This window comes from Mus musculus, chromosome 15, assembly GCF_000001635.26.
Source record: "Mus musculus strain C57BL/6J chromosome 15, GRCm38.p6 C57BL/6J".
NCBI lineage: Eukaryota > Metazoa > Chordata > Mammalia > Rodentia > Muridae > Mus > Mus musculus.
The window spans coordinates 84,536,370-84,551,071 of record NC_000081.6 but is presented as its reverse complement, the minus strand read 5'-3'; the positions used below and the strand labels follow the sequence as shown (position 1 = coordinate 84,551,071).

At 47.9% G+C, this 14,702-nt stretch overlaps 1 long non-coding RNA gene across 4 annotated transcripts; it reads right to left on the bottom strand.

The window, feature by feature from the left end:
• Nucleotides 1–523: 523 nt before the first annotated feature.
• Nucleotides 524–11,289, bottom strand: Gm34027. 4 transcript variants are annotated; one of them, XR_384295.4, is made up of 5 exons: nt 10,658–11,289; nt 10,333–10,562; nt 3,749–4,150; nt 2,010–2,105; nt 524–1,005 (listed from the first exon to the last, which is right to left on the bottom strand). It is a non-coding gene; the product is annotated as a predicted gene, 34027 (long non-coding RNA). The 4 variants fall into 4 exon arrangements; XR_875519.2 differs by lacking the exons at nt 10,333–10,562; nt 10,658–11,289 and adding exons at nt 5,380–5,637; nt 6,325–6,462; XR_875521.2 differs by lacking the exons at nt 10,333–10,562; nt 10,658–11,289 and adding exons at nt 5,380–5,637; nt 6,325–6,462 and having other exon boundaries at nt 3,749–4,145.
• Between the last annotated feature and the right edge of the window lie 3,413 nt (nt 11,290–14,702).

Genomic DNA, 14,702 nt, shown 5'->3' with positions numbered 1-14,702 from the left:
TGGAGAGCCTCATTAAATAAACCTGAGCTAGTCGGCACCGTCCTAGGATCTCAGCGCTTCTTCAATTCCTAAACCTGACTCTTAGGGTTTCTGCTAGACTCATCTCTAGAGATAGCAGTTTTTCCTATGGTGGCTGTGCTGGATATTTTTACAACGACTTGACACAAACTAAAGTCATCTGAGAGGCTGAAACTGCAAGAAAATGCCTCCCTAAGAGCCAGCTGTAGGCAGACCTGTAGGGTACTGTCTTAATTAGTGATGGATGGGGAAGGGCCCAGCCCATTGTGGGTGGTACCATCCCTGGGCTGGTGGTCCTGGGCTCTATAAGAAAGCAGATTGAGCAAGCCAGTAAGCAGCACCCCTCCATGGCCTCTGCATCAGCTCCTGCCCCCAGGTTCCTGTCCTGCCTGAGTTCCTGTCCTGACTTCCTTTTATGATGAACAGTGATATGGACGTGTGAGCCAAGCAAACCCTTTCCTCTTGAAGTTGCTTTGCTCATGGTGTTTCATCACAGCTATAATGACCCTAACTAAGACAATGGTAACATTTTGCAGTCGTTTTTTCTGCTCTTATTGCATCGGCAGCAGCCTGTGTCCCCTCCTGTGCTTGGCATCCTCCCGCTGGTGCAGATGCCTCTCCAGGCTGCCTGTCCCTGCTAGTGCATAACACACAGGTCTAAGGCATCTCTGAGAAGGGCACAGGATGTTGTGGTCCCTTCTTGCTTTCTAGTCAACCCTCTACTGTCCATTTTTTCAGAATGTCTGGTACCCCGAGGAAGATACTTGAAACCAGGGACCAGCATACTGCAGGAAATTGCAAAGCAGGGCACATGAAGAAGCAGGTGTCAAAGCACTGGGGTGGGACAGCGTCCTGGGAGGCTCAAGGTGCCTTTGGATGTCCTGAGCTATGGAAACAGCAGGAGAAGCCACTGTCTCTTCCCAACACAAATCCTTACTGATAGCCTCCTTACTCTGAGCTGATCTCCACTCCTGAGTGAATGTGGCCCTGTAAAGAAAAGCACAGGGTAGCATTGGGAGAGGGACATAATAGCCCTGCCAGGCCCCAGAGACACAGAGACACAGCCACATTCTGTATTGCATTTACGTTGATCATAAGTAGGTATTAAATAAACACTAAGAGACTGCTCTAAAGATAGGAGTAACACAGAACCTTAGCATCAGAAGGGGACAGAAGCCACAGACCGCCTTTGGACTGGGTTTCCTTTTATATAGTCCCATTGAATCGAGCTTTCCTGGTAAACCAGCTACGAATAATCTACTTGGTAACTCAGGAACTGTGGGTTATTGACCAGAGCGTTAGAGGAACAGTGTGTGTGGGTTCAGGGAGGAAGGGGCTTACGGGCAGGAAAGCATCGTGGCAGAGTGATGCCAAACTTACTGTGCCAGCCTATCAGACCGTTTGGAAGGAGCTCCAGGCTCTGAGTGAGAACTGGCCCATCGACACATGAGTGCCAAGCCCCTGCTGAATGCTGGTGTCTTTCTGAGAGCTGAAGGTGAGCAGTCTGGACCAGGCCTGGATTTCACAGATAATGCTTTTCTGGAGCAGGCCTGTTCACTGGAGTGTGAGAGTTGCCCTGCTAACTAAGGTTGAAGTCTACCATTGACTGGCTAGCCTTCTGAGGTCTGTGCAGTGTGGACGACTTCCTTCACTGGCAGGGCTTCCCCTTACCTGACCTTGTCTGGGGAGTTCAAAACCCCCCACACTCCTCTACCTGCAGAATGTCACATAGCCTTGGTTAAGATTACAGGTTTAACTTCCTTTCTCCCTATAAGAACCCTTCTGCTAGCACCTGAGAGTTCTGAAATACGCCCTCATGCTAGTGAGGTATCTTGGTACCTTAAGCCTTCAGACAACGACCTTTGCCCATCCCGGATACTCTTACCCCTCCCTGTCCCCCAGACTATATAAGGCTTGAATCACCCCAAGTAAAGTTGATCTGACTCCCTGCGGCTTGTATAGGTGTTGTCATTACTGTACGTAGTACTCACAGGGCTTCCGAGGCACCTCTGGATCATCATCTCTGCTCCATCTGCCCTCATGGACCGATATCGACCAAGGATCCCCAGGACTAGGGAAGGTCCCAGCTGCAGAGTGCAAGCAGCAGGGTTCAGACACGGCCTGAAGGACTGGCACCAACACAGAGGCCTGTGCAGCTGCTGGGGCTGTAGTCTTGAACTTGGGGGGTGTATTCCAGTTAGGCAAAGCTATTAAAATAGTCTAGCCTTAAATTATAGTGACTTAGGCACAAGTGAATCATGTTTTCCAGCTTAGAATGTTCTGGGTGCACCTTTATGATGATTTTTATTTAGTTTTTAGTATGTGTACATTGAGTGTGTGCTTGGGTATGTGTGTGTACCACATGTGTGCAGTGTCCTCAGAGGCCAGGAGAGGGCTTTGGATACCCCAGAGCTGGACTTATGGGTGTTGGATCCCCTCAACCTGGAGTTCCAGATGGTTATGAGCCGCCATGAGGTTCTGGGAATTGATCTTGGATCCACTGGAAGAGCGTTCAGCGTTCTTAACCACTGAGCTATCTCTCCAGCTACTGAATGCATTGTTTTTAGACTCTTATAGAACGGATTCTGTAGCAGACATATTTTACTGTTGCTTAAAACATCACTTTAAAAAGATAATGAACTGACAACCTGTTGTTACACGGAGCTATATGGTTCCTGTTGCTATTTCTCTCTGGTTGGTGATATATGTGGGTTTTTTTTTCATTGAAAAAATTTAAATTGGCCTTTACACACAGTGAAGTTCTCAGAACTGACCTGCACAGTGTGTGTGGTGACAGAGACATGCTCCCGCATAGTGTGACCACAACTACAATATACAGAAAGCTCCAGGTGCTTCTAGCCAGCCAACCTCTCCCCACCCTGCTTGGTCAGTGGCCCCTCGATTGTTGCATTGGAGGTTGGAGCTGAGGTCAGCATTAACCCTTCTCCTACTTCCTATGCGTGGGATCTAAAAGTGTGGACAGCAGTGGACGGCAGTGTCCGGGAGTGTTCAGGTTGCTGCTTTGAATGCTCCATCCTATGCTATGGTGGTCTATCAGCCACCATAATTATTTTAAAATTGACAATCATCTTTTTAAAAAAATACTATATTACAGATGTCTAATCTCTTTTAAAACAATTTGTGTTTGTTCGTGAGAATTTCTTGCCATGCACAATGAAACAGGATTGCATCCTTCCTGTTTCCTCGCCGTAAGCTCTCCTCCACATTCCCCTAAGTATTCCTCTCCCAACCTCAGATCTGCTCTGGGTGGGCAGTGCCATTTGATCAACCCAGAGTGAAGTTGCTATGACTACATCAGCTGTGGTCCAAGGGGGTACACACACACACACACACACACACACACACACACACACACATGCACGCGCATCTCCCAGATGCGCTGCTGGGACTAGCATCACTGGGTTACAGCCCGAGGGACCCTCAGCTCCCTATGATGTAACCTCGCTATCCCAGGGGCTGCACCAGTCCCAGCCCTTCACATTGGCAAGTATGAGTCGTACATAGCAACGGGTTTCATTTTGTCTCCAACACGTGTATAAAGGGCTTTGAGTATAGTCCCACCCCCCACCGGCTGATCCCTTCTCTCCCCAACTCGACCCTGTTCTATCTTCTTTTATTCATTCCTTTCTTTTTGCCACCCAGTGCATTTCATTAGGGTTGCTTACAGGAACATGGGTAAAGGGTCATCACAGGCTCAAGAGCATCTTACCAGTAGCTAAACCGCCGGAGAAAACATCCTCACCATTCAACCATTAACTTCCATTAGCTGTTGCGGGGTCTTGGTGAGCCTTTCCCTAATGTGATGGGATGTCACCGGCTCAAGATGTGGCTCTCTAGCAGGTCATCCCAGCTGCTGTGAATTCAGGAGCACAGTGGTCACTTCGTGCCTGGAAACAGTGTTTCAGAACAGTCCGTTCTGGCTTTCCTGTTCTTCCCTCTCTCTCTTCTGGAATGTTCCCCAAGCCTTGGATGGGGTGATGGAGATATCGGAATTAGAACTCGCGTGCGGTGACTGGTTATGAGTGTCTGTGGCTGTGCCATTTTGTGTGCGCCGTGGTTTGTTAGTGTACCTCCACTCCATCCTCCTTGCTGCCACATGGCTTCATCTGTGCTAAAGAAAAATGAAGATGTCAGTCCCCTTGGCTCCAAGACCCCACAACAGTGGTTCTCAACCTATGGGTCACAATCCCCACAGAAGTTGAGAAGGCTCAACTGATTCCATGATAGACTTCAAATTGGCAGTTAAGTAGACTAGACTTAAAAACTGGGCAAGTCCAGGTAAGCCCAGGCAGGTCAATCAAATAGGAAAAACAAACAAACAAACAAACAAACAAACAAACCCAGGCGCCAGCCTTCATGTCCAAGTAATGGAATGTCCCAGCCACCTGGCCTGAGGCAAGGACAATGGGTCAGCAGCAGTTTCTAGACCTCTTCACCTACTTCCTCAGCAACAGTTTCCAGACCTCCCCAGCAGGTTTCCAGACCCCATATCCCAGTAGTGGAAGAGATGGGCCCAACAGATTAACATAGAGGTCACCTACCCCAGAATTCCCTAATGTGCTTTAAATCAGGCCTGCAAGCTCACATGGGTGTCTCTCTTGGTAATGGGAGACCTCAGTATGCTGGACTTCCGGAGAATAAAACACTCTGTGTTTACATACTATTTGAGTCTGGGGTATCATTCTTAGGCCAATCATGGACCCTTACAGGCTTACATATCAGATATTTACATTATGACTCATAACAGTAGCCAAGTTACAGTTCTGAAATAGCAATGCAAGAGTTTTATGGTTGTGGTTTACCACAACATGAGGAACTGTATTAAAGGGTCACAGCATTAGGAAGGTTGAGAACCGCTGCCCTATCACATGTATCTTACTGGCCAGAGCTCAACACCTGCTAGGAGTTCTTTATAGTTCTGGGATTACTAACTCACACAAGGAGAAATCCTTCACTTGGAAATGTAGCAGTATCCCAGGACCCGGTCAACATGAAAAATACCAGCATCCAGAAATTTATCCAGGGTCCATCCCATACCCAGAAGTGTTGTCAATATCCAGGACAAAGAGATACTCTGATACCTTCTAGAGTATAGTTTTGTTATTTTCTAAATACTTATATTTATTTGTCTCTGTGTGATTATGTGCACACGTGTACAGAGAGGCCAGAAGAGGTCATTGGATCTCCTAAGAGTTACAGACGGTTGTGAGCTGCCTGGCTCGGGTGATGGGACTCGAACTTGGGTCCTCTGAAAGAGCAGGAAGAAGTCTTAACCCCTGAGCCATCGTCCTGCCCGCGTACAGTACAGCTTTAATATTCACTTGTAGGTTCATGCCTCACCTCTGACTTCGCCTTTTGGTGTGGCGTGAGGTGGGTTGACTTGGATTAGTTCCTGTGCAGAAGAGGATCTGCCTGTGTCTTCAGACTGGGTGACATCATCAAACTCAGATGACTGCATGCAGTCTGTGTCCCTCTTCATGCCCACACCAAGTGGGCTGGATCATCGAGACCATGCTGCAAGCTTTGCATCCCGGGCTGCAGACCCAGGCTCTGACTCTGTTGGGATTCTGGGTCTGCATTCTTCAATACAGCCAGTCACTGGAGGCATGTGGAGATTGGAATTTAATTTATTAAAATGAAGTAAAACTAAAGACTTAGCTCCCTGGGTACAAAGGCCACATTTGAAACGCTCTCTAGAACACTTCTTTTTCTCAGAGCGCATAGCACAGCGCTGCTATTTTTAGGCTCTTTGCAGCCCCAGTTAAGTTTTAGACCGGTTCCATCAATTTCCACAAAAAAGTCTTTAGGGACCATGGCAGGGAAGACACTGAACAGAACAGTCATTTAGAACCAATGCTTAAGTGAGACCCAGTCTTCGGCTAAATGAATACGGCATCTCTCATTGTGTTTAGGGCTTTAATTTCTGCCAGCGACATTTCCTAGTTTTTAGTTAATAATCCCCCAAACCTTCTATAAATGGTTTCCTGAGGATTTTGTTTCTTGACTGTTACGGTAGATGGATTTTTTTTTTTAAAAAAGTTTCTTCTGCAATAAAGTTTCTTCTTATTTGTTGCTCTTGTAGAAAATGAAAGCCAATTTAAAGAATGTATTTAGTGTCTAAGAATACCCCAGGTTCTCTCTCCTTCTGAGCCCCTATGGGTCTCAGGGATTGAACTCAGGCGGCCAGGCTTAGTGGCAAGCACCTTTACCTACTGAGCCATCTTGCCTGCCCACCAGAGCTGACGGTATTCACTTTTATTCTGTGACTTGTCTGAGTATACTTACTAGTTCTTACACAATCCTTGGGTCCTTCAGGTTTTCTACATCTGAAGTTGTATTGTCTGAGTAAAGAGGGTTAGAAAGCGTACAGCCAGGTGCACCTGTAATTCCAGCATCCAGGAGAAGGAGGCAGGAGTTCAAGGTCTTGCTCTAATGGGAGGGGGCAGGAAGGAAGGAAGGAGGAGAGAGGAGAGAAGAGAGGAGAGAAGAAGAGAGAGGAGGGGAGAGGAGAGGAGAGGAGAGGAGAGAGGAGAGGGGAGGGGAGGGGAGGGGAAAGGAGAGAGATTTCTAGTGTTCTCTTGTGTCCTTCATTTCCTCTTCTTTCTGGGCTCTCAGGTAACTGCAGTGCAGTCATATGCGCTCCTGTCTCTGTTCACTTACCTGGCGTGGGACATGCTCAGTGTCTTACCACAGGGTTGGTGTCAATGGCGGTTGCTCTGTGTCAGATTCAGGGATTCCAGTCTGTCAGACTTCCCCCCTTGTTGAAGGTCTTTAAAAATTATTTTTAGTTGTGTTTTTCTGAGACTGTCTGAATGATTCTATTTTTCTCTTTCATTCCGTTAACACAGTGAGTTGAACTGAGTTTTGAGTGACAGGGGAGAGAAGCCTGAACAGTTGGAGTGAGTCTGACTTGGTGACTGAGCACCACCCTCCTTCCCACAGACTTCTACAGTGGGTTCTCAAATGTGATTGGTTCATTGATGTTTGTGGGCTAGGGCTTTGCTGGCCTCCAGAGACACCCAGAGCCGGGTGAAGTTAAAAAGGTTCTTTCTTCCTTCCACAGGTTGTGGAGTGACACTTACCTGAGGGAAAACCTTTACTCTCCTCAGATAGTAAACCTATAGCAGGCTAAAGCAAGAATACCACCAAAGTCTAACTTGGTAAACTACTGACTTATTGGGGTTACTGATGGGATTGTGGGTGAAAGGTCACTTACAGGAGCAAGGACCACCTAAAGAGAGATATATCATCAAAGCCCAGCACAGCCCAGCTGATAGATCATGAAAGCTGGAACCCTGGAGCTCTCTGCACAACTCTCAGACAGCTCAGCAGGCCAGGGACTCTCCTCTTCTCACCAGCCCTTACTGCTTATATGACGGGGGGTGGGGTGGGGGTGGGGGAGTCTAGTGTATCTGGTCAGCTTCAGGGACTTCCTGAGACTTGTAAGTTGTTGATTTCCTGAGTCTTAAGGAGCTTTGCTGTGGGATGGAATTCAGCAACTCAGAGAAAATGGTAACACAATGCTGGCATGTTCCTTATTTCTGGTGAGCAGCAAGTGGACTATGGAAAGAATTTGTGTGTGATGATGCCCAGTCCCAGGGAACATACCTAGACTTTGAGGATGGCTAACAGTTGCCATGCTAACCCAGTCTTTATGACAGTCCCTCTACACCTGTCAGCTGAAGGTGGTGCAGTCCCAGTGAACCACTTGCCTCTCTTTCAGGGGGCTTGGGACACACAGTTTTGAATCCGTGGGGTCTCTGTGGCTCAAAAAAATGATGAGCTGGGAGCTGACAGAGTGTGGCGTCGTTGCTAGGTTAGGAGTGACAGTCTTGACTGACTGTCTATATCCTAAGCCTCCTCTGGCATTTTAAAAACAAGAAAAGAAGGAAAAATAACTCCTGCTATTCTTGATTCATACTTCTGTCACTTTTAAATATTTGCAAGTTGTCCCTCGTCACTGTGGCTTTTCAAATATGTCCCTTGCTATTTATGCCCACTTGGTACTTTTTGTGAGCTTACCATTTCTTGACTTGTTCTATTTAGAGGTGTGGCCCGTGCTTGCGGGTGAAAAGAGAAACCTGTGGAATTATTGCAGGGTCTTCCACTGACCTAGAGAAGATGTGATGGTTTTAACATATGAGTTTTCCTTCTTAGTTTGAAGTAAAACTACTTAAGTACCAAATAATCCACACGTAATACCTATTAAGCATCCAAGCAATGCCAAAACGATACAGAGTGAAACACGGAAGTAGCTATTACTCCCTTGAACTTCCTGCTGGTTTGAAAATGATTTGCTCCCAGCAAAGCTCCTGGTGGATGTTGGTGCTGGCGTCCCATGCAGCCCTGCGGGGAGATGGCAGATTCTTCGGAGGCGATTAGAAGGGATTAATGGTGTTCTTTCAGGACCAGATTCATGACCACCAGGGCTGGCTGTTGCAGAGCAGTTAGTTCTCTCTCTCTCTCTCTCTCTCTCTCTCTCTCTCTCTCTCTCTCTCTCTCTCTCCTGTTTGCCCTTCCACCTTTACTTCTTTATGAGCTGAAACAGCACAAACAGGACAAAGCTCTGGCACTGTCCAGCATCCAGAACCATGAGTCCAAAAACCACTCTTTTCCTTTTAAATGACCCAGTCCCAAGTACTTTGTTATGGCAACAAAAGACAGACTCAAACACTCTGCAATATCATCGCTGGGATGTGACCACTGTTGGCATGTCTCAGCCTTGTTCACACACCACACATGTGCACACACACACAGACACACAGACACACACACACACACACACACACACAGACACACACACACACACACACGAGCACATAAACCCTGCTAAGATGACAGTTATTTGGATGTCTGGGCCCACGCTCACTCTTTTCTGAGAGGGACAGTGTTCTTAAACTGGTCCCATCTCAGTCCGAACCCTGAGCCTTGTGTATTCTCCTGAGATGACGCTTTCCTGTTTCTCCTTATGTGCGCTCCGTTTAACAGACAGCCTGTCTGCCTCTGTGTTCTCAGCCTGGGTTCCTTCATCCCCCAACGTGCCATGACTGCAATTCTCAATCTCACGACTCCAGGGCCTTTCTGTGGTGGCTTCGGGGCACCTCATCAGCTGAGCACACCCCTGTCTCACCTTGGAGGCTCACCTCACTGGAGGCTCACTCCCCATCCCACCCGACTGACTGCAATTCCTGACCCAGGTAATGGAGGGGACAGATGGCATTTTTATCCTAGATCGCCTGCCTCTACCTCCGACATCTGGGAGACTTCAATAGAAGTTTTCCACTTCGTGGAGATTTTAAAATCTGTCAGCATTAAACTCTGTGTGTGTGTGTGTGTGTGTGTGTGTGTGTGTGAGTGTATGTGTGTGTGTGTGTGTGTTCTCTCAGGCTGTGCAGCCACCATATCTGTTGTATCCTGACTCCTGGTTTGGTCTGTTTTCTGTCTTTGTGGACAAGACTCATGAGAGTATAACCACGATGCTTGTTTATTTTGTAAAGGATAAGCTACTGGTTTAAACCAGCATCCCGTCTTTTTTCTTTCTTAGTCATTAACTTCTTGTTAAATCTCCATCCCAATCAGTCACAGCTCAGCAGTGGGGAAAAGCCACAGGCCAATGGCTCTGTGTCATCCAGTCCTCCACCCCCTCGCCCCCAACCCCCATCTGTTACTAGGTACAGAGAGGCAATAGGACTCCAGGGCACTGCACCCAGAGGACAGCATGAGGCTCTGTCTTCTCTCTTGGCCTTACATGGGTAAAACAAGAGACTGCCACAGTGGCTGCTGCAATGCTCACAGGGAGCACGGAGTTCAAGGGACCTGGGAGGTCACTGGAGAAGCAAACAAGAAAAGTAACGGAGCCTGGGTCAGGTCAGGGAAGGTGCTTCCAGAAGGTTGCTTTATCATTGTTTTAAAAGATTACTGGAGGGCAAGCCAGATGGGTCAGTGGGTAAAGACACCAGACAACAAGGCTATGACCTGAGTTCTGTCCCTGGGGCCCATGAGGTAGGAAGAGAATTGAAAAGTCGGCCTCTGACTTCTGCATGTGCGCCATGGTATGCCCATGCAAGACACCTATGCACATTAATTAATTAATTATCAATGTAAAAATTAGAAACTATAGTTTACTCTTTAACTTTATGTGCACACGGCGCAATCACACTTAACTCTTTTTCAGGCAGATACCTGAACTATGGGCCCAGACCATGGAATGTTCCAGGTTAGTAAGCAGAATTTTTCTAGCATCTTTCAAGCTTTTGTTCCAAACCCTGAGTCCGGGTAGAGAAGATGTCTCACCTTACCAGAGCTGCATGACTCAGAAGACATGGGAGGAAGAAGTGAGTGGCTCACTCAGAAAAGGCTCCTGGGGTGTCATGGGGAGGGCGTGAGAGCAGCCACCCATGACCATCACCCAGCAAAGCTCCATCAAAGCAGATCTCAGACCTGGGCTCCATGTCGTCTGAGTGATTTGGTGACACCAACATCCCAGTGAAAGGGAGAGAGCATGGCTGGATGGACTTGGAAATCTAGAAACATCAAAGAGAAAACAGGTAGCGAGTAAAAGCTGAGACAAGAGTGAAGTCCCCGAGAGCAACTGCTCTGGAAGGAGCTGATGACAGACCTGACTGCAAGCTTCTGTACCCAACATTTAGGGTGGACTACAGTTAAGTAGTTAAGTCATGGGCTTTAAAGTGGCTTTCCTGCTCCATAGCTCGGCTCAAGGTAGTGCTAACATCCCTTGGGGGCAGATCAAACCAGCCTTGAATGCTGGTGTCCCAGGACACCTGGAGAAGTGTAGAAGTTCTCCCTGGAAGAAGATAAAGCCATCTGAGCCTTGAAGTACTTTCTTGAAGACTCCCTCAAATATAACATCCAATTCATCGCCACAGATAATCAACAGAAAAGGGAATAAGTTAGTAAGAAGAAGTCCAGAGGCAGCATAAACAAGCCTCAGAAGTGGAGGCTGAGGAACAGGACAAGGCACTCTTCAAGCTGGTTTGGGGGCTAAAAGTAAACCTAGAAATATCGGTGTTGGGGCAGAGCTGGAGAGATGGCTCTGCGGTGAAGAGCACTTGCTCTTCTTGCTCTTCCATATTGCTCTTCCGTATCGGGTGGCTCGCAACCACTCGTAAATCCACTTCCTGTGGATCTGACTCCCTCTTTTGGTCTGTGGGCTTCATGCTCGTATGTGGTGCACATGAATTTACACAGGCACACACATGCACATAAAAAATTCTTTAAAGAAAACCACAAGAGAATGTTAAAGGCCGGTGATATGGCTCAGCTGGTAAAGGGCTTGCTGTGGCAAACTTGATGACCTGTGTTCCACCAGCAGCTCCCAGAGTCCTGAAAATTATCCTCTGACCTCCACACATGCGCTGAAGCAAGCACATGCCCGCACACACTCCCGCACACACTCACACACACACACATTAATGTGTATATAATTATACACATACATATGTAGAGAAGTAGAGTAGAAAAGTCAACAGGCACGTTGGAAGAAATTAAATTTGACTGCGACACCAACAACCAATAATAAGAAATCGACATCGAGACAGACTTAACAGTGTTAGGTCTCAAACAAACCCAGGACAAGCCTCACCCAGTACCTGTGGCTCCTCCCAGCACTTCTTGCCCTGCCCCCTATCTAAGCCCTTCCCATCCAGTGTCTGGGCTTCACTTCCCATCCCCGCAGCTTCTCTGATTCCTATATAACCTAGCCATTTTGATTATTCCTCTCTTGGCTCCTGGTTCCTCTCTCTTCCTCTCGCTCTCCCCCTTCCCCTCCCCTCTCATGACTGGTTCAACCTGCTGGTCATGTTCAGTCTGGACCCTTCCAAATGCCTCGGGCTGCGCGCGCGCTCTCTCTCTCTCTTTCTCTCATATCTACAATAAACATTCTGCTCAACCTAGGAGCGATTATGTCCTCAACTGTTCATTTAAACTGCAGAAGGGGGAGCTGGACAAACACACAGAGTGGAATATTGAGGAGTGGAAGAACGGGAAAGGAGAGATGGCTCTAGAAGAGGGCAAGGGAGCGAACGGAGAAGAAAGCAGACTGGGCGGGGCTAAGACCTGAAGTGACCATCTTTGGGGGTTTTCTGCTGATATAGACAGATGAACACAGTTGGGTTCTCTTAGCTCAACTATCCTGGGGCATTGTGATGGTTTGAATATGCTTGGCCCAGGGGTTGGTGCTATTAGGAGGTGTGACCTTGTTGGAGTGGGTGTGGCCTTGTTAGAGTAGGTGTGGCCTTGTTGGAGGAAGTGCGTCACTGTGGGGGGTGGGCTCTGAGGTCCTACGCTCAAACTGCCCAGTGCAGGAGAGACCCTCTTTCTGGCTGCATTTGAATGGAGATATAGAACTCTCAGCTCCCTCTCCAGCACCAAGTCTGCCTGCACACTGCCATGCTTCCCACTGTGATGATAACGGACTAAACCTCTGAAACTGTAAGCCAGCCCCAATTAAATGTTTTATGTATAAGAGTTGCCTTGGTCATGGTGTCTCTTCACAGTCACAAAACCCAGAACTAAGACAGACATTTTCTGGGGAGATGAGAATAAGTGGCTGTTTACCCAGTCAGCACAGATCAAGGACACCATCCGTGTTGTCCTGGATGATGAACCAGTGAGTGTTTGGGGGTTACTTAAGGAGGAGCACTGGTAAATCAGGGGTGGCCATATCACCAGTAAGTCCTCTCCAGAAATTGCTTATTGTTTTTAAAACCTTGGGGAGGCCCTTCTGAACCCCATAAGCTGCTAAGCCTGAGCCGTCTTGAACTTCCCTCCATCTTTCCAGGAGAGCTGGTTCTGTCTGCTCACCTAGAAAGGGAGACTGCCCATCTTGGAGACGGGGCTTCCAGATAACAAAGCCCTAAATGAGAAAGCTACAGGCTCCAGTGACCGGAGAACACGGATGCTGGTGCCGCGTTCACACATGCCCACCGGTCAGGCACAGAGGCTGAGCACTCGCTGAGCCACGCACCAAAAGGAAACCCAGTGTTCTTTGGAATTTTCCCCATGGCCCTTAATCAGAAACATCCTTATGACTTTCCAAAGACCTGTCCAACCTGAACAAAGAGCATGATGTCGTGTGACTTTAGACCCACTTTTCTGTCACCACCCCCTTCCCAAGGGACCTTGGAAGAAATGCCCCATTGGGGCTCAGTGGTTAAGAGTAACAGCTGCTTTTTCAAAGGACCCAGGTTCAGTTCCCAGCACCTCTAAGGTGGTTCACAAGCTTTGTAACTCCAGATCCAGGGGATCCAGTGCCCTCTCCTAGTCTCCATGACCACCAGGCGTGCACGCCATACATACACATATATGCATGCAAAAATTTCCACAGAAAAATATTTAATAATAAGAAAAAACAGAAACACCCTTTTGCTTTTTCTGGGCGGGCTAGGGTTTTGCTCCTCTCTCTGTTGTATTGCGGACACCATTAATAAATGTTTTGCCTGGAGGCAGCTCTCACTCTGTGACTTCCTTGAACTGAGTCTCACTCTAAAACTAACAGCTTCAATCAAGAGGAAGAAACTCCATGCATTAATAAGTCCAAGCACGATCCATAAGAGATCCTCACCGAGAAGCACCATGGGCTGACGACAGCAATGAGAGATCTTCCATGTACACAGGAGGACAGACTAGAGGGACGCCGATGGGGTAAGGAGCTACCGACAGCTGTCTTTGCAGATGTCACAGACAAAACAGAAGAACCGGAAGCTAAGCACAATGGGAGAACTGAAACCGTGACTCTAAAGTTACAGAACTGAAAAATAATAAGGGCAAGACTCGGTTTGGCTACCCCCTCCTCTCCACTGGTGGGCAGATGCAGCCAGTGTGTAAAGGTGTCTCTCAACTAAGATTGACAGGTCACTCTGGCCCCCACAAGCTCAGGGCCTTACACCCCTACGCATCCTACACATTAGATTTCAAGGTTCAGAGTCCCATCATGAGGATGAGGATAGCCTACAGGCGGTGAGGAGCTCAGCGGTGAGGATGTCCACACAAGATTTGACTTTTGAACATGCTCCGTTTATTCACACAAACATACCTGATGATAACACACACTCTAATACAAAAGGTGAACTGACATCTAAGCAAGCAGAGGGGACAGTTGGTTGGAGAGAATACGCTGCTGCAGGGTTCCACTGGGGATGATTTGGAAGCTTGCAGGGTTGACCTCCATCTGCCATAAACTCCTTCAGCTCTGGCAGGCTGGGAGGATGGCACTGATCCGAGGGCCTTGAAAGCATTGGCTCGTGGCTAGCGCTGAGCGCTGAGTGGTGGGCATGTGTAAACCTGTCGCCAGTGCCGGAAGTTCAGCATTCACGGAAGCCAAAGCCACACACAAAATCTCCTGTCACCTCATTGATCATCACAGAGGAGATAAAGAGAGAAGCCATGTAGTAGGAACATGGCAGTGGGATCCCAGAGATTATCCCCCAAGTTCCAATATTTGTATCTTGTCGTTGGTGGTAGCTTTGTGCTATCAGGGCTCTCAGCTTGGGGCTGGTTCACTAGCACATCAACACCATCTTGGGGGTGGTTTATTAGCATATTATTAGTATACCATTAGCATACATTAGCATATCAAGGCCTGTCCTGGGCTTGTTTCTGACGCCTATCTGAGAGCTAGCTGGTGGCAAGCTCCTATTTTACAG